We start from the raw sequence: 24,011 nt of genomic DNA, 5'->3' as shown, positions 1-24,011 counted from the left end.
ACCCAGGCCTGCAGGCCGGACAGCAAGGAAAGGCAGGGGCCCCCAGGAAGGGCTAGAGAGAGGTGGCTTCTGTGGACCCAGCGGCCCTCCCGACTGTGGCGTGCCAAGGCCTCCTGGAGCACAGGGTCTCAGGGGCCCACGTGCCCAAGGCCCAGGCTGCTGGTGACACGAGGCTCCGCGACTCCGGGCTGGGGGCCTGCGAGCTCCACCTCCTGCTCCCCGACGCCGCAAGCCTTCAGGAGCGGCCTGCAAGCACCCCGGCCCGGCACCACCTGGAACCTTCCCCCTCAACGGCTCTCTCTGCTTTCCTGGCTCATTTGCCCCAAGACAAACATCCCTGGGCTCCGGGCTTGGACGGTTTCCTCCTTGTCCTTGTTTTCACCCCAACAAGACTACGATTCCTTAAAGTCGGGGACCAAGTCCTATTTCCTTTCTGCACAGAGCCTGGTACGATGGCCAGAAGGTTCCCTCTCGTTTATCCCATCATCCCCCAGTGGAATGTTTCCAGGTGGCAGATTGGGTGCAGTGGATTTTTTTTTTTTTTGATATTTTATTTAAATTCAATTAGCCAACATGCAGTATAACACCCAGTGCTCATCTCATCACATGCCCTCCTCAGGGTGCAGTGGATTTTTAAGTGGCATATAGGATTTGTACTTTGTAGGGACCAAGAGACCAACAGGCAAAAATTTAAAGATTAGGCCCCATATGCAAACTGATGTGTGATTTTTAGGTCTTCTAACCGTCTCCCTCTCTTTCTCTCTTACAGAACCACAGAATTAGGAGCAGCAGCAGGCCCGCACCGATTGGCCACCTCTCCTTACCTTTTTTACCTCTCTCATCTATCATTCTCCCCCTTGCCCTCTGTACTCCAACAAATGACCTCTCCGGTGTTCCCCGAACATGCCCAGTGTGCTTCCATCACCTCAGGGCCTCTGACCTTGCTCCTCCACCAGCCTGGGAGTCCGTTCCCCAAACGGGCACTTGGCTTATTGACTTGCCTCCTTTAGGACTTTTCTCAGATGGGACCTTCCTGGTGAGGCCTTCTTGACCACTACTTAAGATTACAAACCACCCCCCCCCCCATTCCTCTTCCAATACTACCTCTCTCCTCCACTGGCTTGATTTGTTTTGTTTTTTTTCCATAATGCATATCACCATTTCACCTACTGTAAGTTGTGTTACCTTTTTTTGTTGTTGTTGTTATCAGTTCCTCCCAGTAGAATGTAGGCTCCATGAGAGCAGGAATTTCTTTCTTTTTTTTTTTTTTTTACAAATATTTATTTTTTTGTTGGTGTTCAATTTGCCAACATATAGAATAACACCCAGTGCTCATCCCCTCAAGTGCCCCCCTCAGTGCCTGTCACCCAGTCACTCCCACCCCCCTGCCCACCTCCCCTTCCACCAGCCCTAGTTCATTTCCCAGAGTTAGGAGTCTCTCATGTTCTGTCTCCCTTTCTGATATTTCCCACTCATTTTTTCTCCTTTCCCCTTTATACCCTTTCACTATTTTTTATATTCCCCAAATGAGTGAGACCATATGATGATTGTCCTTCTCCGATTGACTTACTTCACTCAGCATCATACCCTCCAGTTCCATCCACATCGAAGCAAATGGTGGGTATTTGTCGTTTCTAATGGCTGAGGAATATTCCATCATGTACATAGACCACAGCTTCTCTATCCATCATCTGTCGATGGACACCGAGGCTCCTCCCACAGTGTGGCTATTGTGGACATTGCTGCTATAAACACTGGGGGGCAGGTGTTCTGGTGTTTCACTGCGTCAGTATCTTTGAGGTAAATCCCCAGCAGTGCAATTGCTGGGTCCTAGGGCTGCTCTATTTTTAACTCTTTGAGGAACCTCCACACAGTTTTCCAGAGTGGCTGCACCAGTTCACATTCCTACCAACAGTGCAGGAGGGTTCCCCTTTCTCCGCATCCTCTCCAACATTTGTGGTTTCCTGTCTTGCTAATTTTCCCCATTCTCACTGGGGTGAGGTGGGATCTCATTGCGGTTTTGATTTGTATTTCCCTGATGGCCAGTGATGAGGAGCATGTTCTCATGTGCGTGTTGGCCATGTGTGTGTCTTCCTCTGTGAAATTCCTGTTCATGTCTTTTGCCCATGTCATGATTGGATTGTTTGTTTCTTTGCTGTTGAGTTTGATAAGTTCTTTATAGATCTTGGATACTAGCCCTTTATCTGATAGGTCATTTGCAAATACCTTCTCCCATTCTGTAGGGTGTCTTGTAGTTTTGTTGACTGTTTCTTTTGAGAGCAGGAATTTCTGAAGGTTGAATTTATTGCTGCACTTCCACTGCCCAGAACCGTGCCTATTACACTGCAGGCACTCAAAGTATTTATCAAATGAATAAACAGCAGAACTTTCTAAGCTATATCATGTGAACCAGTAGGTGGTACGGAACCAATGTTGTTATAGTCACATACTTATTAATATTGTGCTTTAAAAATTGAACCAGCACATCAAAAAGGATTCCCTGGATATACTGCTTAGTATGAAATTGTTTTTGGAAAAGTAATAGATTTTGAATTATAATGATAAATTATAAATTATTTAAACAATCAAAATATGAACTAGTGAAGTATTAGGTAAATAGAAATTCTGTTCTCCCCAGATGTTATAAAATCACGATGGGGTCTGCAAAAGACAGAAGTTTGAGCCCCTACTGGATTGATGATAGATCATCTGATTGTGTTGCTATTGTGAATTTTTCAAAAATTCTAATCTCTAAGTTAACAGTAATGCCATTTTATTGTCAGTATATGTGAGACACGTCAGTGTGGCCCTTCTGTCTGTTGAATATGCCCTGGGACCCCAATAGCTCAGAATTTATTTCAGTGTGGTGCTCTGTACAAGCCTAAATATGTGATTAGTGACGAAAATAATAAAGGACAATAATAACATTTATTGAGCATTTACTGCTAAGCATTCTAGACCTATTACTCGATTTAGTCTTCACAACCTTATGAAGTAGGTACTATTATCATCTCACTTCATAAAAGAGAAAAGTGAGAACTAGAAAGTTCTATGAATTTTCTCAAGACATTTATGAGAAAACTGAGAACTAGCAAGTTCTATGAATTTGCTCAAAATATTTGCTCAAGAATTTGCAAACCTAGCAAGTGAACAGAAATAAAAACTATGTGGTTGCCTTTAAAGCCTAGTCTTTTCAGCACAATGTTTTTGCTTTTCAAGTGGTAATATTTATCATTTTTATCTACTACTTTCGAACAACATAGTAAAAAAGTCAAACTTCATTCTCTATATTTTTGGGAAACCTGTTGGCTCCACGTTATGACTGGAGATGAAAATTCATCTCCTCTGACCACCCTCCTCCCCTCTATTACCCAATTTTGATTGTTATATTATTTTTTTCCTTTTATATCTTTATACGTATTTATATCCTGTTGCTTGATTTAGCAGATTCAAACATCTCTGGGTCACCTGCTATGAAAAAATGAGAAAATTCATGTGCGCTTACACCACTGTCCACCGTCTCAGGCTCTGGGCTGTCTGACGTTTTTATTTTTGTGCATCATTTCTTTCTCTTTATAACATTTGCATTGTGTTCTGAAATGATAACTGCCATCATTGCTTTAGTTTTATTGCTGCCTTTGGACAGATTCAATCGCCCCCGCCAGTCCTTCTTCTGTAGCTTCTTCATTCACCTTTGAGACAAGTACATTTTATCCTTCAGTAGTTTTTTAAGGTCTTGTGACAACTATACTCAGGACTGCCAGTGACGTCTGTACAGGTTGTACACCGCACACCATTCATAGTAGGGCCTACGTCATGAGTGGCCACGTGTGGCAGCCATGAAGTTCTATCATATTTGAAAATATTTCTCAGCTGTTTATTTACTTTTGCACAATTTATTTTGATATAGTTTTTTTCTCTGTCCCTGAGGACTTTTTTAACTACTGCTCTGGTTATTGCTCCAGTGTTTTCTTACAACGACTAATACCTTGGAGAAGCATAACATGTGAAGCTGGCCTGTGTCCCAGACTTGGCCTTATGGGTTCTTAGTTAGAGGACCAGGGTTTTGCTAGTCTGGTACGTAAGCAATAATACCTTCTTGCAGTGTTATTTTATATTATTCCTTTTATTACTTACAATATATATTAGTAATTAGATATTCTTATTTATTATACTTGAAATATTTGCTGATCATTAAATGCCAAGGTGACCATCTTTTCATGTGTTAGGGACCTTTTAATCTATTTTTCTGTGAGCTGGCTGTTTATATCCTTTGTCCATTCTTCCTTGGTTTTTAGATCTTACTCTTGATGATTTCTAGAAGTTCTTTATTTACCAGAGTGATGAGCCCTTTGCAGCTCAAGACCTGTCTCCTCCAGGAAACTTCACTTGAGTCATATGCTCAGATGAGCTAACAGCTCCAGCTGTGGAGCAAACACAAAAGGGGCTTGACTCAGACTTAACATGAGGTAACTAGAGCAAGGGAAGGAAAGGGTTATTAGCCCTGAGCTTGGTGGTTTTTATTTACAAACTGTGAAATCTCTAGCTTTGGAGGGCACAATTATCTTCACATGTCTTGACCTAATGATCTGAGGCTGTTCCAAAGCCCCCCTAAGAGGAAGGAACAAAAACAATAATTCAGCTTTGTGCCAGGTAACACCCCCACCTCAAAACCGGAACACCCAACTCAAAAAAAAATTAAAAAAAAAAACCCTAGCCTTCTAATGTCTGACAAGCTCTATCTAACAGAAATGATTTATACTAGATGGTATGAAATTAGCTCCTCTTTTCATTGCTAGTCATGACCTATACAGGGAGGGAGCCAGAGCAGATGAAAAGAAGCACACAGAGAAAGAGGAACAGAAACAAATAAAAGCAGAGAGATAATGTGTGGATGTTAAAACAGCTCAGGAGCCAGACCACCTGAGCAGCCCGTGGCCCAATGGCCAGGAGAGCCCACTCTGTGGCTTGCACTGTAGCCCTAGTGTGTGGAGTTGGCAAGACGGCAGGTATTTCCCAAAACACGTCAAGTGGTGACTTTGATATATTTGACTGTATATAAAGTTCATCTCAAAAGGAAAAGATAACCACAAAGATTGGATTCTAATATTATGTAGCTAGAATGTTTAGGGGTGACAGGTTCTGGTGCCTGTTATTTCATTTATAAAGCATCAAGAAAGAAAGTGGTGTGACAGATGGAAAAAGAAGTGCGTTCATGTGGACAGGTGCATGGGAGAGTAAGTGTACTAACATGTTAACGGTGGAATCTGAGCGGCAGGGATAAGGTTGTTCACTATAAAATCCCTTAAACTTGTCTTGCATTTTGAAAATTCATGTAATAAAATCTTATGGGGGGATCCCTGGGTGGCTCAGCGGTTTAGCGCCGCCTTCAGCCCAGGGAGTGATCCTGGAGCCCCGGGATCGAGTCCCGTGTCCGGCTCCCTGCATGGAGCCTGCTTCTCCCTCTGCCTGGTCTCCACCTCTGTGTGTGTGTGTGTGTGTGTGTGTGTGTGTGTGTGTGTGTATGTGTCGTGAATAAAATAAATTAATTAATTTAAAAAAAAATCTTATGGGCAAAAGCTGTGGGGAACAGCCAACTCGTGGAAACAAAAGGAAACACTCAATTATGTCTAAATGAATCACAGAGGAGAAAAAAAGACAACGGGGAGGGAAAGCCCCCCTCCAAAACAAAATGAGAACCTGGGTTTCAGGGTGGATGGGCCTCAGTCCTAGAAGAACAAAACTGGGAGCCATGAGGAGACAACCACCAAAGGAAACTGTGTAGATCTTCATAAAATTGCATCTATATGAAAAGAAACAATCTAGAAACACACAAAAGTGATAATATGAAAAACATTATAGTCACAGTTGGTTTGGCCCTGAGAAAGAAGAAACCAGATATGATTTTACTACAAGAAGTAAAGCTTACGACCTACAGAGAATTTTCCTGAACATAAAGGGAGTAAGTTTTGGAGTCTTCCTACAACTCAGTAATGGAGGAAAGGAATCACATAGAAGGAGAATTTTGTTCAATATACAATTGAGGATGTTTGAAAGAAAATCTCAGTTGCCAGGTGTATATGTATAATGCTGTCCGTGAATGGGAGCCTAGGAATAATAAAATGTGTTAACTGTCTCCCAAAAGGAGTTTCCCTCCGTACAAGAATGTTTCAGTGTTGTTTTTCAAGAGGCTGACACGTGAGTAGTCATCAAAAAAAAAATCAATCTATAATAAGTAAGGTCTCTGGGCAGAGTTTGGGAAAGCTGAATTGAAAATAACAACTGGGCTACCCGTCCATCAAGACTCGAACACATTTCTTCTCTCTGTTTGCTAAGGATAGATATTCAGTAAGTATTTGGGCGGACAGGGCACCGAGAGAGCTTCAAACACAATTTTGTAATGATGAATTTGGAGACCTTCCAGGCCTTTGTATCCTGATCTGTAGAATGGAAATGATTCTCGGTGTCTGACACATTACTAACCCTCAGTAAGTATTTCTACTGGCTTGTGAGAACACCTAAATAAAGATCATTTACTTCCATTCATGTGTCTGAAATATATGTACCAGAAAGAGAAGTGAATTGGTAGAAATTTCTGGACTGTGACAGAGAAAGAAAGAGCAGAGATTATGAAGTATAAGGTGTAAGATAATATTCTTCCAACATTCCAGAGCCATAGCTAAAATCAATTTTTCAGTATGTAATAAATTTGTCTGAATTGAGAATGAGCTAGATTGTATTAGATCAAGAAGGAATTTTTTAAACGATCAAAGCAAGGAGGGAAGAAGGGCTCCAAATATCCTTCAGGATTTCGGAGAGGATGGCATATGCTAAAATGGACACAACTGATGGAAGGATAATGTCACATACTTGCTCGCCAGTTATAAAGGGACATATGTTCATTGTTAAAAATCCAAATAATACCAGCACGTATAAGGCAGGAAGTCAAAGTATCCGTCTTCAATTACATAGGTTGGCATTGAAAAATAAAAGTAAATATTCCTCCTCCAATTCCCTGAGCAGCTTGCAATCCATGAACTGAATTTCCCAATTCAGTCAGATTTGTGGATGTGAGACTCTAGCATCTGTAGCTAAATCTGCCCAGGTGACTCCAGGGGGGCAGCCCAGGAGGAGAAGCAGGGTCTTGGGGCGGTGGACCTTCAAGGGTGAGCCTCGAAACAGCAGCAGCAACAACAACACCTAGGAACTTAGTAGAAGTGCAAATTCTTGGCCTCCCAACCCCACACCCACTACTATAGGTGTTCTGAGACTAACTTCCAACGTGGGGGCGAAGGGTAAGCCCCACACCAACAAAGAGCAGTTCTCTGGACAGCAGCAGATCACAGTTTGTGCATAAAAGTCTGCTAATTATGGGTATTGTCATCTCAAGAACTTTGCAAAACAAAAACAACCCTTGGCTATGATGATTCTGGAAAAAGAAACAGCAGTAAGAGAGTCATATGCAGCACCCAACACAACATGGTTTAATAGAATGAAGAGATTTTTTTTTTTTTGAGAATATTAATAGGGATTCGCTGTCAAGTTGGCAGAGGCTGTCACATGAAACAGCTCACTCTAACCGGCGCTGGAGCAAAGGCGCATGTTCAAACGCTGAAGGCAGAAAATAAGTTCAACTCGGTTCTGGCACCATCTGGCCAGAGACAGTGTCCGCTTAGGGCCTAGGGCTTAGGGCTGACCGGTTCAGGGCTCAGTCCTGCGGGCCTCCCCTCTACTGCCCCTGCAGCGGCCCTTGCGAACCCGTGTTACTCTCTGTTCTTCGGACCCACCGACCACGGACTTTCCAATGACCCCTCCTTGGCCTTCAGACCCCAGTCCAGGTGCAGGCTGTTACCTGTGCTTCCGACCAAGACTGGCCATGAAGAGGTCCCCATGACCCCTATTAGGTTCTATTAAGTCGCGAGAGCAGCTCTCAGAACTCGAGACAACGTGGCTCGTGGGGTCACCTGTTCACAGACGAGGACGTAAGTCAGGAACAGCCAGAGAGAAGAGCTGCAAGGACAGGGACGGGGAACGGTGGGGCGCTCCCAGGTCCCCTCAAGGGTACCCGCTCTCCCAGAATCTCCACGAGCTCACAACCTCAATGCTCTCCAAACCCTCTCCTTTTGGGGTTTTTATGGAGGTTTCATTATATACCCACACGCCTGATTAAATCATTGGCGGCTGGCAACGGATTCAACCTGCAACCCCCTTCGTCATTCCTGGAGGGCGGGGATAGGACCGAAGCTTCTGCTGTTCCAGGCACAGGCTGGATTTCCCTGGCAACCCGCCCCCAGCCTCGGTGGCCCCAGGAGCACTTCAAAAGTCACCCCATTACAGAGAAAAAGATCCCTTTACTGCTCTCAACTCTTAGGAAACTCCCGGGCTTTCGGGAGCTCTGTGCCAGAAACAGGGACCCAGACCGATCCCTCCTCCTTACTAGAAACCACGGTTTCACTTACTCAGTGACAACCCGGGAACAGAGCCCAGCAATCCGGGCCTCGAGGAACATGTCAGGGATTCGGTGCAGCTCAAGGGCGAGGCCCACGGTCCTCGCACCCAGCAAGAGAAGATGCCGGTGACGTTTGTATTGAGTACAGTCCCCAAGGTTTGCATGATGTCACACCTGAAGAGTGTAGCTTGTCGGATGGACAAGCACAATTGGTGACATAATTAGAGGACAATTTTGTTTTATCTTTCACTTTCCCTTTCAAATGTCGGAGTAAACATCACCTGTCCCTACACTGAAAACACAGCCGGGCCTTAGGACTTTGTCTGCTCGCTCTAAGGCAACATCTCCCAACCTAGGAACTACAAGATATCTTCAAAGATGAGACTCCTCCTCTCGGCCATGCCCTTCGAGGTGGCATGATGTCCCTCTCCATCTGGCACATAGGAAGAGGAGATGGCAAGGGGTAAGGAGGGCCGAAGAGGTCCCTTGTGACTGATGGGTCTTGCTCTCATAGCTGCAGAGGTAGACATCTAGGGCCACATGCCCCCCCCCAATGGAGGCCACTCTTCTAGATGTCTCTGCCCCCCCATTGGAGGCCACTCTGCTAGACGTCTCTGGCCAACATCCCATATGGGGGCCTGCCTTCGGCTCCTCAGGCCACTGTCCCCTGCCCCCCATGGCCCTCTGCAGTCCCCTCCACAGACTCTGTCAGGGCCTCCTTTGCTGTTCCCTCACCTTCTCTGGGGGCGGGGCAAGATGCTACATGGCTCCAGCCCATTTCTCACTCCCGCAAGGCCAATCGACCTCTGATCCCCAGGAAATCCTCGTACCCTTCCACAGCCCCCCAAGTCCCTGTGAGTGTGAGCAATACACCTACCCTGCTGGCCCTACATTTCTGTGACTTTCTCAGACATGAGTTGGGCACCCCCGGGTCAGGTCTTCCCCCACCTGCAGGGACGGAGATCAAGCTCTCCTAATGGTTCCCTTGAAGTCACATGCCCCCATTGACAGAAGGTGGGGACTTACATTGTGGCAATTGTTCTCTCAAGAAAATTCCCTCACACATTCTCTGTCCTCTCAAATTTGTATTATTTCAAGCAGTTGAGCAGTCCGAGAGAATTTGAACCCATTGGGGGACATTTTCTTTGTAAATGGTCCATACGGTGATTTGGTTTTGGAATGTGACGTATCATGACTTGGGGTCTGTATAGAAACTTCTATTTTATTTTTTATTTTTTTTAAGATTTTATTTATTTATTAGAGACAGAGAGAGAGAGGCAGAGACTCAGGCAGAGGGAGAAGCAGGCTCCATGCAGGGAGCCTGATGTGGGACTTGATCCTGGGTCTCCAGGATCATGCCCTGGGCTGAAGGTGGTACTAAACCACTAAGCCACCCGGCTGCCCAGAAACTTCCATTTTAGTATTCTGTTGCATAACAAGCTTCTCATGTGAGGTGTGTGACACGATCATCATTATCGTCCAAGGTCATATTCCTAAAAGAAACAAGGCAGAGACATGGACTCAGGTCTTCCAGCTCCAAACTGCTCTTCTAACCCTCCCGTGAGATTAGACAGCACTTGCCGAAAGATAAATAAATATGAGACAGACACAGAATGTATGACCATTTATCAAAGTGGAAGTCCAGCACAGGCCGACAGCCCTAAGAGTACGGAACTGGAAAGAGCGCACTGCACAAACACACCCAAGAACAGGAAAATGTAAATAAAACGGTACCTTAGATAAATTTCTTTTGGTTGCAAATCATAAAGACCAACCTAGAGCACTCAAAATAAATGGCTCTGTTCACTATCTGGGTTGTGGTAATGGTTTTATGGATTTACACGTACATCAAAACGTACCTACGTCAATTATACCTCAATAAAGTGGTTAACACTCGAACAGAAGAAACAATAAGATGGGACGGAGTAGGACGGCCAATACACAATACGAGGGGTGAAGACATTCCGGGGTAACAGAAACATGAAAACTGCAGGGATGATCAGAAGTACTAACCACATCCTATAAAACAGGAACATTAAGCAAGTAAGGGGGGGAAGGAAAACACTGGGGGGTTAGCGTCCCTCCGATACTGATATTCAGTGTCTGTGGAGGTCTGTTGGCTTCTGTAGGTGTTAGGGTTGTAACTATTCCAATATACAATATGAAGCAGAGTTTACAGCAAAATTCTTTTAAGGGTCCAACGAGACCCACGTACATATTAGCTTTTCGAAAGGTGCAAGTATAACCTGCGAGACAAACGTAAGTCATTATTAATAACACGTTACTAGTGATTCCTGGTTAACTCAGGTTTCCCCCATTAGATGCCTTCACCCTTTGTGTAAGATTGAATATCACGCACATCTTTCTCGTCTAGAGGTTGAGAACTTTCCAGAAAAGTGTTTTCGCATAGACAGGCCCCCCCATTCACCTCTTTGAGCCCGTCGCGGACCCTGCCTTGCTGCTGGCATCCGTCACCAGCCCGGTCCCACCTGCTGAGAGGAGGAGCAGGGACACCTTGTGCTGCAGCTGGGCCGGGGCAATCGGCGCGGCCAGCCATCTGCCACGGGGAAGGCATGTCCCCACGCGCGTGTGTGGAGCCCACAGATGGAGGCCCGGGGCTGGTTACAGCTCTTCAGAGGGGGGCAGAGCCTGCGTCTTCCCTCCCGAAGCGGCCTTTCCAAGGCCTGCAGACTGTTGGCCCCATTTCCCGGGAGCACCCGAGCAGCCATGCACATGTGCCCCTGTCCTGGCCACGCGTCCCTCTTCTCCCCAGGGCGATGTTCTTGTCTAGCACCCAGAGGCCTCCCTTCGCACCTGTTCATCAGAGGAGGGATAATGTCGGCCTGTGTCCCCAAGTGCCTAGGACAGTATCTGACACACACTGGGGACTCGAGGAGGATTTGTGGAAGGAAAGAAAGAAGGGAGAGAGGGAGCAAGGCGGAAGGCAGAGTGAGGACGCCCTCTCGGGAGGCTGGGCCCCACGGACGTGCCCCTGTGCAACCCGTCAGAATGCTGAGGAAGGGGACGGCCTTGCGACGGGCCCTTCGCCAAGGGGGCCTGCCTTGTGGGAACACGGACCTGAGAAATTTCCAGGACTTAGGAACACTGCCCTTTCCCCCAGACCACACCTGACCCGGAGGGATGGTTTCCCACGGCAGGCACTCTATGCTGTCTACTGGCAGCCCTTCTTGCTTCTTCCTCAATTAAGAGAACATCGACTGGCTTGGCAAGGTGCCATCTCACCTCCCTTGGATTTCCTTGCAGGCAGGGAAGGGGCCATGTGACCTGGTTCTGGCAAATAAGAAATAAGAAGAAGCCTACAGCTTGGAGCTCCTAGGGAAGCTTGGTTGTTTCGAAGGAAGGAAGGAAGGAAGGAAGGAAGGAAGGAAGGAAGGAAGGAAGGAGGGAGGGAGGGAGGGAGGGAGGGAGGGAGGGAGGGAGGGAGGGAAGGAAGGAAGGAAGGAAGGAAGGAAGGAAGGAAGGAAGGAAGGAAAGAAGGAGGGAGGGAGGGAAGGAGGAAGAAATTGGCCTTTTTACTGTTGTTTCTCCCCTTCCTACCTGAAACAAAGCGTGGTTCCTATGGGTGAAGTAGTCGTCTTTCTATCACAGAGACCAAAGTTGCCCACTATGGATCGCAAACCAGGGAGAAAAAGGAAGCCTGAGCCCCTGCTGCATTGTGGATACTTCATATCAGCTGGAGACCGCCTTCCTCCAGACTTCATGTAAGAGGAACACGAAACCTGTCTTTGGTTCACCACAAGCAGATTTCTGTTACAAACTGTCAGATGTAATCATAACCGATGAGTCAGGAACACAACGTGGATAAGGGCAACACCAACTCTCTTGGAAACCAGCCCACTGGGAGGAGAATCACAGCAGCGAACGCCCATAGGTGCAATCCCATGAGTTAGAGCTATTGTCCCAATTATGGTCTCTCAGACTCCGAAGGAAAGAAAGCAACTGGATGAGGTGCTGGAACGCCCCAAGGTCAGCCCAACGAAGCTGTCATGGCGTCTGTCACCCCCTGCCCGAACACAGGATTGGCGCCCTGTTGGTGGGAGTGGCGCTGCTGGGTACGGGTGCAGTAGAAAGACAGCTTTGCAGGGAGACAGTCCGGTGGGTAGGACAAGAGTGGGGACCACTCGTCAGACTACCAGTAGACTAGCACCTACGGCCACTATGGCAAAGTGATGAGAGATGACGGCAGAGGATGGCATGTCATGGGCTAGAACAGGATGTCCACACGCCAACAGAATCTCCCAAGCTACTGAGGAAACAAGCTGAGGTAGGCGACGGAAATTTGATGGACTTTTGGACGTTGCCGTCAATGGCCCTGATCAGATGTTTGGAGGACCAGATGCTCCCGGCTGCCCACCCAACAAGCGTCCCCTCGACCTTTCCTCCTTGCCGAGCAGCCCATCACCACCGCACAGGTGAGGAGGCCGCTCCCCCCTTTCCCAGCTTCCCCTGCGGCAGAGGCATGAGCCTGAGACCTAACCCTGGCCTATGGACCTGAGCAAATTTCAGCGAAGGGCTTCCAAAAAGAGATTTTCCTCCTAACTAATGCACTCTTCTTCACTTGACATAGGTTGAGGTTAACAGTGTGGCGAGCATCAGTCCTGAACTGGGTCATACGTGGGTCAGCAGGGACATACGGCTCTATTCTCGGGACTTTACCCTTGGGTCCATCATCGACAAACACATTTTCTTAGAAGTCATCGTTTTGTAAGAAGATAGGCCTCCAGTGTCCAAAAAGCAGCAAACGTCCTGAAAGCCGTCACGGGGCTTCTAGCAGTCAGGATAGGACAGAGAACAGTCAAGTGACTCCCCTGGGACTCTCTCAACCACCTTCCTCCCCAAGAGTTGAACGAGGAGCCAGCGCAACTTCCAAACTGCCCGGAGTGAACATCGCGTCAACACGGTGCTCTCCCGGGGCTGAGGGGACATGAGGCTGGGCATGGCCGCCTCCCCCCCACACCAGGCACCCAGCCCCTCAGCAGTGCCCACATTCCGTGGTGGGGACCAGCCTCGGCCAGAAGTCAGCTTTAGCAGCCCCAGAGCATGGCCCCATCCCCGGGGCGGCGGAGGGCCCAGGGGCGGCCTCGGCTGCCACGGCGCTGCCCAGGGGGGCTCCTGGGCCTCCCCCCGCAGGCCCCCGGTGGCCCAGCACCTCGCAGGCGGCCTCCCCTTCCTGCAGGCGGCCTCCCCAGGGTGTTCCCCAGCCCGAGGACTGGAGCTCCCCATGGGCCTCAGGGCCACAGGAGGAAACCAGCTCGTCCCAGAGGTCACCACTCCTTGGGATTCTTAAATGCAAGTAATACATGTTTTTATGGCAAAAAAGAGGAAGGAAATAGAGGAAGGGAGGAGGAAGAAAGGAAAGGAGCCCGTCAGGCTAAGAAACACAAACATCACACGTCTGCGCATCAGCAAGCCAGCCTGCGGCTGTTAGTCTGCACGGCCGTGGACACGGACAGACAAGCAGACAAGGCTCCTACGACAAAGTGCAATAGTCCCACCCAGGCCCTCGCGTGCGCCGCCCTTCCACTTGGCAGCACCACCGCGGGCCCTCGTGTCCTGGCAGGCAGGCCCGCCCTCAGCCCAGATGCTGCGCCATTTCCTCCGTCGATAAGATACAGGAACAGAAGCCCCCGAAGGGCAGGAGCAGACGCCCCAGCTGCACCTAGGGGGGGTGTTGCTCACAGTGCACCCCGCACAGGCCGCCGGCCGCCTCGGCACCCATGCACCCGCCAGCCCCCCAGAAGCCGGTTTGGGAGCTTCAGCATCCCACCCCGCCCAGCTCATCCTGGCCTCAGTGGGCCTTGGACCCCAGGAGCCCGGGGGGCAGGGGGGCATGGGGTGCAGCAGGTGCACCCCCCGGCCCCGGGTCAGAGATGCAGTGAGCTTTAAGGACAGTGGCCTAAATCTTCAACGTGATGCTTACTGTTTTCAGAGTGTTCTACGGTAAGAAGGTATATTCACGCTCGTTTATCAGACACTTAGGATTCCCGTTGGCATCCATTTAGGATATCTCATTATTTTTTTAGATAAGTCCCATCACTATGCCAGATCTCGGTGCACTCCCATAAATATCTCCCAAAGATAAACTTCCAGATATAGAACTTCTGGATCAAAGAAAACCACAGGTTTTAAGGCTCTGAAACAACCGAATTGGCCAAGAGTGTATCAGTCTTAGACTCGTGTCTCAAAATGCTCAAGAAAAGCGGTCTGTACCCCATCCTCACCTTCACCGCCACTGGACAAAAATACGGCAGGAAAGGGCAACCAACCCACCTGCTGTCTTTTTTTCTTATTTGTAAATTCTCAAGGGAACGCAAGACACATTTTAAAGATTAGGTGACTGCTGCCCGTTGGCTCAATTCATACTTTTTTGAGCTGCCCGTGAAAGTAAATAATTCCAAAAACAGATTATTTTCATCCCATCTTTTGTGAATGGAGAATTCTCAAGCTTCGCCCCAGACTCCGGGATGTCCCGCCGCTTGGACACCTTGGGGTAAAACAGCCAAAGCCTGGGTTCTGTGCGCCGCGGGCTCCACAGGGGTCAGAGAACAGCTCTCCCATTCCCAGGGCCTGGCCCCCCGCGGCTGCACCCTCGCTGCTCCCCGGATCTGGTTACGGAGGCCCAGAGGCTCGGGCCCATTTGATGAAGCAGCGGCGGCTTCTTTAGTCTCTAACTGCAGAACCCCGAAGCCACCCCACCTGCAGCGAACCCCCCAGACGCAGCCCAGCCCAGCCCATCTGCAGCTGCCTCCTCCACCCCAGGCCCCGGGGGACCTCCCAGGTCACACATCCTCACGTCCCTCTGCCCTGGTACACCCAGAGCTGAGGCACTGAGACCGAAGCCTGTGTCTGTGTGTCTATGTCTGAGTGTCTGTGTGTCCGAATGTGCATCCGTGTGGGCCTGTGTGCATGCGTGTATCCATGCGTGTGTCTGGGCCTCTGTGTATGTGTGAGTGTGAGTCTGTGTGCATGTCTGTGTGCGTGCCTCTATGTGTCTGCACCTCTATGTGAGGGTCTGTGTCTGCACGCGCACAAGCACCTGCGTGTGTCTGTGTGTCATTTTGCCAGAGCTGAGCACCCGCCTTGGCCCGGGGCCCAGTGCTCACGGAGGCCTGGGGATGGGAGGGAAAGGCCCAGCCCTCACCTCTGGCATGGAGGAGCGAGTGTGGGGGACCACTTGCGGCAAGTGACAGAGACGATGACGGAAGGCAGAGTCTGCGGATGCCCCAGCAGAGGCAAGGCCGCCTGGCCTGGGAGGCCGCCCCGGGTCTGGAACCTGGAGGGCTTCCCAGAGGAAGAGGCCATGAGGGCCGGACCAGAGCAAGTCAGGTGCAAGGCTGGAAAGGGCATTCAGGGCCCGGTCAGTGGATGGCAGGAGGTCCACGGAGGAGCCACGGGGAGGCCGGGGGGCTGGGCCGGAGCCGGGGTCCTGACCCCAGGACTGAGCAAAGACGGCCCAACGTGATCAGCCCCGAGCACCACAGCTGTGTCCACACTGACATCAGGCGACTAACCCGGAAAGACAAGAAAGGTGTAAATTGCCTGTTGTGCCTGAAAATACAGCACTAGCGGCTGCCCTCGATGTGGACTGAGTACGGTCCCATGGGTGTCGTTTTCCCATGCAATGGGATTTGCTTACAACCCGGATAGCTTTGCACGGGCTCATCCTCTTGGTTAGTCGGGGTGGCTCCCTCTGTGGTCTGGTCTCCTCCAAGGTTTCCAGGTGGGAGGAAGGGGGAGTGCCCCTTCTGCAGCCCAGTCTTCAAATACATCTGGGGAGCTGCTGTCTCCACCTCCACCCCCTGCCTTCACCCCCCACCCCCAGTGGATCGACCCAGAGCCCCTCTCTTTTCTCCCCTCCTGATCTCTCAGGCTCCTCCTCCCAGCCCACAAGGGGCTTTTACTGGCTCCCTGGGTGGTGGGCAAGCGCCCTGCTGTCACACCCCACCTGGCTTCCTCTTCTGTGGTTCACCTGCATAGACTACGCTCTGGTCCTGCAGCGTTGGCTCCCACAGAGCCCACAGACTCCATTTCCCTCAAGGAAGCTGGCTCTGCATGTAAAGCTCCTGCAAATGAAAATCCCCACTGTTGCCTCTGCAGGACACTCAGAAGGCCTCTCTAGGAAGTCAGGGGCTGGAATTGGTCTCTGCTTTTCAGCTAGAGTCTGTGAAGCATCCTTTGTGGTCAAGAATCTAACATTGCCTGAAGAGAGGTCTGGCCTTCACCTTTGGTCCCTGGGGAGGTCAGCTCTAAATGCTTGGAATTTCCTGCTGGATAAGAGTGCCCTTGCTTACGTGGGGGCTTGGAGCCACACCAGAAAGTCCGGCAATATGATTTATAGCAGGGGCTTTGAGCCAAGTTATCAGTTCAACTTCTGGAAGAGCTGGAACCCAACAGGAGCCTCGTGGGCAGTCGGCCATGGAACTCCAACAAAAACACTAGACACTGAGGCTCAGGTAAGCGTCCCTGGTTGGCAAACCAGCACATACATTATCACCCATCCTTGCTGGAAGAGTGACACTGTCCATGATGCCGGGAGAGGCCAACTGAAAGCTCTGCACTTGAAACTCTCTTAGGTCCTGCCCCATGGGCCTCTTCATCTGGCTGACCTAAATCTCCAATCTTTCCTATAATAAACCACAACATGAGTGTAACAGCTTTCGTTGATTTATTTCAAGCCTGAAGATGGTCTTGGAAACGTGCGCTTTACGTCAAAGTGAGGGCAGCTTTGGGAGCTGTGCCTCTAACTTCTCTAACTTTGCACCCCCCGATTCATTAGATGTCTCAGCCTCAATCGGAAGAGAGGGAAACAGAGCACAAAAATGACCAACAATGAAAACTATACCAGGGAACAGCTGAAAATATTATCTCATCCCACATGTATAAAAGGGAAACCAACAGGGCGTAGCAATCCATGGTAAGTGCCAACAGTGAGTCGCTGGCTGAGTGCTACTGAATTCAGAAGAAAGAGCCGGGACTGTGGGGAGAAGGGGTCGGGGAGTACCTCGTGGAGCTGATGGCACTTGCACTAGTATTTTGAGAAAGTAGAGAAATTAAACAGGCAGGGTGAAGAACAGCGACCCAGGTGGGAAGAAATGGTTGATATCCGCTTGCTAAATTGGCCTGTTACTTAGAAGTCTAGGGAAGAAAGGCTACAATAGAAAATTAGGGTATGATTAGCCTTGAAAGCTTCTTGATGTTATTGATTTCCCTGAACTCCCTCATTAGCCAATCATGGTGAGAATCTCTTCAAAATACCAAATAATCACTCTGCTAGTTTGGAACACGGAGGCCAGGCTCCCATTCTTGATGCTTCTTTGATCTTTTCCACAGCCCATGCTAAACATGTATATGAAAGAATAGATTGGCCATGAGAAAGAATGGTGTCCGTGAAGACCCCAGTGGCCTTTGCACCCACAAGAAAGCCTCGGTTACTAACAAGGCTGTTGTATGGCCCAGTTCTGAGAGGTGCCACCAACACGGATGAAAGTGAACAGTGTCCTCTAAAGTTGTGTGATGCGGCTGCCCTCTTGGGTAAGGAAATGCCTGCAGCTACAAGCCTGATATGGCTAATTATGCTAAGGGGGACTGCAAACGCCCAGAGTGAAGCCCGCGACATAAGTAAAGCAGAGGGAAACATGCACACACAGAGACCCCCACACATCCGGTGACGATCAGAACTATCAACCTGGGTCACTTTCTGGAGGCACAAACACCAAAGACAGCACTTGTAGTTCCGAGGAGGTAATCCAAAGGCCAAAATGTTGGGAGCAAGGAAGATCGTAGCTGTTCTAGTCCGTCCATCCTGGGGCTCACAGACGCCATCAAGCAGGAGCCCCGGCTCTGGGGGCACGAGGACTCAGAGGCAACAAGCCTGAGCTACTAACTAACAGAACACCGCAGCCTACGCAGGCTGCAAACCAGAGGATCCCGTTTCTCCATGTTCCAGAGGCTGGGAAGTCCAGGTGAGGTTAGGCAGATGTGGTGTCTGGTGAGGACCCATTTCTTGGTTTATGGGTGGACATCCCCTCAGTGTCTTCACACGGCAGGAAGGACAAGAAAGCTCTTGGGGGGGATCCCTGGGTGGCGCAGCGGTTTGGCGCCTGCCTTTGGCCCAGGGCGCGATCCTGGAGACCCGGGATCGAATCCCACATCGGGCTCCTGGTGCATGGAGCCTGCTTCTCCCTCTGCCTGTGTCTCTGCCTCTCTCTCTCTCTCTCTCTCTGTGACTATCATAAATAAATAAAAATTTAAAAAAAAAAAAAGAAAGCTCTTGGGGTCTGCTTAATAAGAACACTAGGCCCATTTGTGAGAGTTCTGCTCATGACCTATCGCCTCCCAAAGGCCACCTACCTCCTAATACCATAACATTGAGCGTTGGGACTTCAACACGTGAACTGGGCCGGGACATAGACGCTCTGTGCATTGAACCATCCCACTTGGATATCTGCACTTTTTCCCATCTGTTTCCTCCAAGACACTACAGAAAATAGAATTTCCTCTTTCAGTATGGCTTATAACATTTGTAGGGAGATAGTGACCCACCCTGAGAGTCCAATAAAAGCTCTAAACTCTTACCTCAACTACATACACACACACAGTTTTGTGCAAAACTGCAGACAAGGGAATAAAGGGGAATGGAGAAAAAAAAATAAGTGGGAAATATCAGAAAGGGAGACAGAACATGGAAGACTCCGAACCCTGGGAAACGAACTAGGGGTGGTGGAAGGGGAGGCGGGCGGGGGGTGGGGGTGACTGGGTGACAGGCACTGAGGGGGGCACTTGATGGGATGAGCACTGGGTGTTACTCTGTACGTTGGCAAATTGAACACCAATAAAAAATAAATTTATAAAAAAAAAACCTGCAGACAACCTGAAGCCCATCCTCAACATCCTACTGCCTCATAGAACCAAAGTGTGATCCCGCGACTCAATATAAGTATCCTTTCCTTATTAACACTCAGCACTTTGCCTCCGTCAGGAGCTTTTGAATTTTAACTGCGCCACGGTGGCAGTGTGGTCATTCACTTTAAAGACTTTGGCTTTGAACTATGTAATCTGCAGAGGTGATCAGTTAGCATGAAAAACCCTACACAGGAATCCACAATTCAGAGGTGGCTACTAAGCCCTTCAAACATTGTTGCTCACACCTCCTCCACAAGTTTGTTAAATAGCAAAAAAAGATGTGAAAGATTATCTATTTTGGTGAGTGAGTGGTATTCAAGAAACATAGTTGCTATTAAAATTACCCAGGCTCCTTGTAGACATTAATGTCGACTTAAGCCAGACATAAAAGGACAACCATGATTCCACTCATATGAGGTATCTGAAATAGTCAAATTCATAGACACAGAAAGTAGAATGGCGGTTGCCAGGGGAAAGTAAGAATGTTTAATGGGTGCAGAGTTTCTGTTTGGGATGATGAAAAGTTTCTGGAGATGGTTGGTGGTGATGACAGCACAACGTGAACGATCTACTTGATGCCACTGAATGGTGTGTGACACTTAAAAAAATGGTAGAATTTTATGCTATGTGTATTTTACCAAAACAAAAGAATACGTATGTATCCAGTCCCTTCTGTGCCTACATAAATGAAGTATTAGGATCAGGCAAGCCCAGGACCTAATACTACCTTCAGAGAAACTTGTCTTCTTTACAAAATCCCATCCCACACGTTAGGGACTCTAACAAGTACCTGTGTGAGTATATTAATCCAGGGTGGATGCGGTGGTTTATGATGGCAAGGAGAGCCAGTCTTGCTCTTGGACTCTGAGTTTAACTTGACTCCAAAGTCATCAGAAACCACAGCATTCACCTTGAAGTAACGCTTTGACCAGGTCAATGAAAGGACCTTCGTCCAAGCTCACAAAGCAGACTGCATGACTGGTTCTGACGTGTCTCACACAATTTAGTCGAAGATTTGCTTTCTTTGTAACATCCCACCGTCAGCCTGGTTGTGGTGGTCCATATGCCCCTCTATTCATCAGAAGCTGTTAATCCTTTACCTAAGGGGCTGGACAAGAGCTAAACAGATCAGATTTGCCCAAGCCACACCCCAAGAGTGCCTACGAGCTTCTTTCAGAAGAAACTCCAAGCTTAACCTCCAGCCAAGAATGCAGCCAAACAAACAGTAGCTCAGGCCTCCACATGGCTGCTCCCTCCCACAAAGCAGACAGCCTCCCAAGGCCTTACACCCAGCGGGGATTGTTTTGATTTTAAGAAAAGGCACAGGATGAATGGAGAACCCTGTCTTGTCTCCACCCAGATTCAATAAGAGAAAGTAGTCGCATCAAGATGTTTTAAGAGCTGTCCCATAATATTTTACCAGCTGCTAAGGACTATGAGGAGGAAAAGGAAATATTGTCATCTATTTAATTAAGGAACTAACCCAATTACGACAAAACATTCATGCACGCCACTGTATAAATATATACGTTAGATTAAAAGTGTGGAACTATGTCATAATTAAGCTAAAGCTTGTAAAAATTAGAAAAACTGTTCATTCTTGGAGTCCCTGGGTGGCTCAGTCAGTTAGGCATCTGTCTTTGGCTCAGGTCATGATCCCAGGGTCCCAGGATCGAGCCCTGCATTGGGCTCCCTTCTCAGCAAGGAGTCTGCTTCTGCCTCTGCCCCTCACCCTACTTGTGCTGTCTCTCTCCCTTTCTTTCCCTCTTTCTCCCTCTCTTGCTCTCTGTCTCCCAAATAATAAAATAAAATTTAAAAATCTTAAAAAAGAAAGAAGAAAGAAAGAAAGAAAGAAACTGTTAATTCTCAAAATTCAGAAGTGCTGTGTCCTAATGAACAAGGAGTAAGATTGCAGTGATGAACACAAGTTTGACCACACGCACCGCAGATGTTAACTAGCCGGTCCTCTCCATCACGGGCACATGCTTATTGAGCAGGTACAATGCACTAGGCCAACCTGGGATGACACACAGATGAGAATGGCCTTGGCTTTTTTTTCTTTCCCCTTACAAGTTATTTAAAGAGGAAGTGAAAACCAAACCAAAACAAAACAAAACAAAAAAACAATTCAGAGATTGAAGATTCCCCCCAACCCCCGACTACACTTCTGGCACCAGATGTGGGGGTTTTCCACACCAACAAACCAATTCTCTGCGATCTTACAATTCAGTTCAACTCTGGCATTAACTACCCAGGGATGGTGTCAGATTCCACAGGTTGAAGGGCTCAGTCCACAAGACCAGCTCCTCTCTGGACACCAGTCACAAGTATCAGGTGCCCAAGTTGCCCACACCTCTGAGCAGCGTGGCCACAAAGTCAGAGTTTCTGACAACCCCACCCCAGTTTTGATCATTTGCTAACATGGATCACAGAACTCAGGAAAGCACGCTACTTACACTTCCTGGTTTATTATAAAGATACAACTTGTGAACATTCAAATGGAAGAGATGCAGAGGGCCAGGTCTGGGGAAGAGGCACGGAGCTCCCTTGCCCTCTCTGCATGCACCACCCTTCCAGAACCTCGTAGTGTTCACCAACCTGGAAGCTCTCTGAATCCTGTTCAGAAGTTCTTGCAGAGCTTACTCTCCAGCCCATTCCACCTGCCCAGAGCTCAGTGGGAGGGGCTGAATGTTCCCACCCCCCAATCACTGGGTCTTATAGATGACCAGTCCCATCTCGAGGCTATTAGGGGCCCACTCTAAGTTCCCATTAGCACAAACTCAGGCTCATTATGAATGGCAAAGTCAATCCTAACACTCGGGAAATTCCAGCAGTTTAGTTCCTCCTTCCCAGAAACTGGGGCAAAGTCCCGATATATTTTTGTTTTATACTGCAGTATTAAAATATTCAAAGTGGGTTTCAAGGAGACACAAACAAAGTAGTGGACAATTTTATTGGGGGCAATGAGTCAGGGAAAGCCTCAGACAGGAAACCGTGGCTGCATCTTAAAACATGACAGGTGTTCACTGTATAGACAATGGAAGAAATGACAAAGGGCAAGGGCCCAGCACAGGACCCTTGGAGGACCAGCTCCCAGGAACTACCACAGCTGCTCTGACTGGTCTCCCTGACTCCTCTGTGGCCCCATCCTCCACCAAAAAGTCAGACGAATTGTTTAGAAATGCGCATCAAATCTTATCACTAGTTTGCTATCAATCCTCCAAGGACTTTCCATCTCACGTTAAATAAATAAAATTTAAACCCTTTGCCCTGGTGAACAAGTCCCTCCGTGATCTGGCCCTGCCTACTGCTCTGTCCCAAAGTAACAATTTCCCTCCTTTGTAGGCCTCATTCTAACCTGATCAGCTTTGGGCAATTTCCCAAGCTCCTTCCCATCTGGGTGGTTAATTTTATGTGTAGACCTGTTCAACCACAGGGTACCCAGATTAAACTTCTTTTCTGGAAGTGGCTGTGAGGGTGTTTCCAAGTGAGATTAGCCTTTAAATCAGTGAACTCAGGGAAGTAGATTGCACTTCCATATGTGCGTGGGCATCACCTGCACTTTGTTTCAGGCCTGAATAGAAACAAAGGTGGAGAATGGAGGAATTCACTCATTTTTTTTTTTTTTTTTGTTTCCTGCCAGCCTGTTGAGCAATGGCATCTCATCTTACCTTCTGCCCTCAAACTGGAGTTTACACCATTGGTTCTCAGGCCTTCAAACTCAGAAATGAAGTGTACCGCCTGCTTTCTTGGGTCATTAGCTTGCAGGTGGCATCTTGTGGGACCTCTCAGCCTCCTTAATCACATGAGCCAATCCTCATAATGAATCTTTTCTACATAAATAAATATGCACATGCACACAGATATGTATCTACCTCCTGCTGGTTCTAGTTCCCTGGAGAACCCTGTTACACTGTCCCAGCACCGCTGTGTTTCTGGACACCTTGTTGGCAGCAGAAGGTCTGGTCGATGGCACTGAGAAGTTTGGAGACAGAGTAATGACGTGATTGACAGCCCAGGTTCTGATGTCAGGCTGCCTCGGTTGGGGGTCTCACTGCTCTTGCTGGCTGTGTGAAAGTTTTTAACTTCTCTGTGCCTTGCTTTCCTCATTTGTAGAAAGGAAATACTAAACAAAAACAGTACCTACATCTATAGAGTTATTGAAAGAATGAAATGAGTTAGTCCTTACAAAGCTTTTAGTACAGTATCTGCACAGAGCACGAAACTCGTTACATTTCTTATCTTCTTATGGGTGAAGGCGGAAGGCTGGAAGGTGTTAACCTTAGAATAAAAACCGCGGGTTGCTTCGCCAGGAAAAATGAGTTTGGAAATAAAAGGATTGCACTCAGGAACAAACAAACCCTGGAAAAATAGTCAGGAGGTAAGGAGAACAAAAGAGAGGGATGCTTTTTTAAGGAGAAAAGGGGTAAACTGGGAGTTATAAACTAAAAGTCCATTGGAGCAAACTGGGAGTTCCAACTACAGTGGCTTCTCATTGGCGGAGTTGTTGAAGGGCTGGATGCGGTCAGGTGAGCCTTTCCTCCCCTGCTGGGATAGTAAAGCAGTACCCACAGGCAGGGCCAGGGCGGTTGGCTCTTCCTGTTGGGTCCACAATTGACTAGGATTGGTAAGGCATGAG

Source organism: Vulpes vulpes, chromosome 5, assembly GCF_048418805.1.
Source record: "Vulpes vulpes isolate BD-2025 chromosome 5, VulVul3, whole genome shotgun sequence".
Lineage (NCBI taxonomy): Eukaryota > Metazoa > Chordata > Mammalia > Carnivora > Canidae > Vulpes > Vulpes vulpes.
This window is presented reverse-complemented; position numbering follows the sequence as displayed.